We start from the raw sequence: 3,134 nt of genomic DNA, 5'->3' as shown, positions 1-3,134 counted from the left end.
TTTTACTCTTTGCACAAACTAAACTGTATAAATTTTAATGAGTTGGCTACGTAGCTTAATATTTTATTTTAGTGGAATTACAAAGTAACCTAAAACACTTTCATGACATATTTTAACAATTTTATGGTCTTCACAAGGGTATTCAGGTTGAATTAATGTAAATTAAGCAGCAATGACGAATTAAACATACAAATCGTAGCTCATCTACTTTTTTATGAACTGGAGAACAAATAAAACATAGGCCTAAAAGTAAAGTCTGAAAGAATACAACATATTTCAGATGTATTTAAATGACATGCGCAAAAGATGAGCACAAAGATTGGCTTTCTTGCTTTCTCCAAATCTAAACCTACACTTATCGGACTTAAGTTTACACACGACAATGTGACTACGTTATCTCAACTGTTGATTTATAGTTGTTGTAGGAAAACTGCTGCCCATACGAACACGGCAAATCGTGAGAGTAACCTGATCAAAAAGCTCAAAATTAAATGGCAGAACTGTTTTGCCCCTTCAAAAATGTCTCAGTGTTTGAAATTAAGCCTTGCTCTCTCTTGTGGTATAACCACCTCATGTCAACTTTTAAACAGAAAGTAGCTCTCCTTCCCTTTATTTATGTAACTTTTAAGTCTAGCTATGCAGATGAAAAGTAAAGAAAAAGTATTTTTTCCCCCAGCCGAATAAAAATATTGATGTGTGTCCATGATTTTACCTTCCAATGGTCTCCTATTAATAGCTTATAGTATGTTTCTCTCCACGTGTTACCACTGGCCATTATTATTATCTGGTCTGTTATAGTTTTCTAAAACTAGATTTTGTTTAGTACTTTCTTAAACAAAGACAGCTACCGAATACAAAGAATAAATTTGCAAAGTTTTGGAAAAACCTTCAAAAGTTATTCAGAATATCCAGTGGGCCTATACATACTACATATACATAGGCCAATCACTCCTCAACACTTTCCAACGCAGTCGTTGAGAATCGTTTCTTAAATCGTGGAATGACTAGTCATACTTTCTTGAGATGCGTTTAAAACAAATCTACCCTTCCTGTTTGTTAAAACGTCGAATACTACTGTAACACTAACAGTATGACGCCAGCCTACCAAAACAAATTGCTAAAACTTGATTACGCTTGTCCAACATTGCAAAGATACGACGTTACATTTCCATGACGTTTCGGAAATTACGTCACCGTAAGGAAACCTTTTTCACAAACACAAAATCGTTAATTGAACTCTTTTGCATTTTTCTATTCTAGTTCTTGAAAAAGGTCCGTCTTGTCCGGTTGCTTCAAGAAACGTTTTAAAAACAATTCCTCACGTGGCAGCTTCAATACAATGCAACAGATGTTAGGCTACCATTAAGCGCTAATGCACTGAGGTTTGCTTTGTCAAATTCTTATGTTTAGCTAAATTGGCATTGGAAAAGTGAGAATGAATTAATTTCTCTCTTTCAATTTAAAGCATAAATGTTTCTGAAAACTACCTTCTCGTCTCACCAGCTTTAATGTCGTCTAAGAGTGCTACTTGACAAATTGTTGGTTTAGTCGAAGCCACTTTGTTTGAAAAATGAAAAACATAATTTATGCAGGTTTAAACTCGGAATGATGACGTAATCTCAAAATTTACGTTTTACTTTGTTGTGTAGTTTTAACAGTTACTTTTTTAAATATTGCTTAATAGGGTTTTGATATAATATATGGTTTGAGTGAAATAAAGTTTAAGACGAGGTAGGATGAGCATTGAGCAAGGTGAGGGTTATTAACAACTGATTAATACAATTGTTTTGCAGACCAACTTTTTTGTATGTAGCCTACCAATACCAACCGTAATTCGCTAATTAAAGTTACCGATTATCACTGGTCTACAAAAAAATATTTTTGTTCTATTGTTTGGACTTTGACAACTGATTTCAGGTAATTTTGAGGTGCTGAATCCGAATCTGAACTCAGATTTTTACTATCACATCAAATTTTTGAGATATGATAACAAAAATAGTTTATTTTTGCCAAAAGCGAAAAATTTGGCTTTGCGTTTACTACCAACATATGCAGTGATATAACGAAAGGTTAGTGTTAGACAAGCCAAAGCAGCTCAATAAAGTTACTGGACTACCATGGCCACAGGCCTACCGTAGCCTAATTATCGTTGCCGCTTTTACATCGTTTTAATGTCGCGAAACGTTGAAATAAGATCTTAACCCTAACCTCTAACCCCAACCCTTACCTCTAACCCCAACCCCTAAAACGGCAATGCTAATTAGGCTACGGTACCCCATAATTTAAAAAAAAAAATCAAAAAATCACCGAATAGGGAACTCGCCGAAAAGGGCTTTCGCCGAATAGGACACTCGCCGAATCGGACTAGCCGAATTGGACTCGTCGAATCGGACTCGCCGAAACGGGCCATTCCGACAGTAGAGTAGTACTTTCACCAATTTAACTATAAGGCCTTCTGGCATAAATGAGTTTTAGTGTAGTATACACAAAGTGACATTACTTGATTTTTGTGTACTGTACAATATCCACTACGTTTTCAGTTTATTCTTGGAAATTTACTTCACAATCACATCCTTAAGTCCTCATTTAAAGTTTGTTTTAAGTGCCTTGTAGTGTTTTTGTTCATTTTTTTTAATTTTCTAATAAAATCTGCACAAATATGATGCTCTGGGTTTTTTTATGTTTTTTTGGGGGTTTTTTTAAAAAAACCCAACCGGGTTTTTTTGGGTCGGGTAAAATACCGACAACCCTGCTCAGTGGTAGTGTAACTTAAGTTTACTTTTGACATATCACCATCTGCTGTATCGATGACTGCATGCAACACAGCAGAAGCAGCAGAAGAAAATTGTTGAAACTTCGCCGCTTTGGGAAATTTGTTGTATTTTGTTATATCCCGTGGTGGCTAACTGCTCATGAACCATCAACTGCTCCAAAAAAATGACCAACTGTTCATTCACTCCTTCCTTAATTATCATGCAATTGATGGTGCCATTGCGGGTGTAGCTCTGAAAAGTTTTGGAAAACATATGTGGTATCTGACAGAAGAGCTTGTACCGTTGGCTTTTTTCAGTCAGAGTGTGAAAACTTCAACCAAAGAACTGATGGCACAAAAAATGATCTTAGTTAAAAATGAC

The sequence above is a fragment of the Aplidium turbinatum genome, chromosome 12 (assembly GCF_918807975.1).
Source record: "Aplidium turbinatum chromosome 12, kaAplTurb1.1, whole genome shotgun sequence".
Classification (NCBI taxonomy): Eukaryota; Metazoa; Chordata; class Ascidiacea; order Aplousobranchia; family Polyclinidae; genus Aplidium; species Aplidium turbinatum.
Note: the sequence above shows the minus strand (reverse complement) of the source record.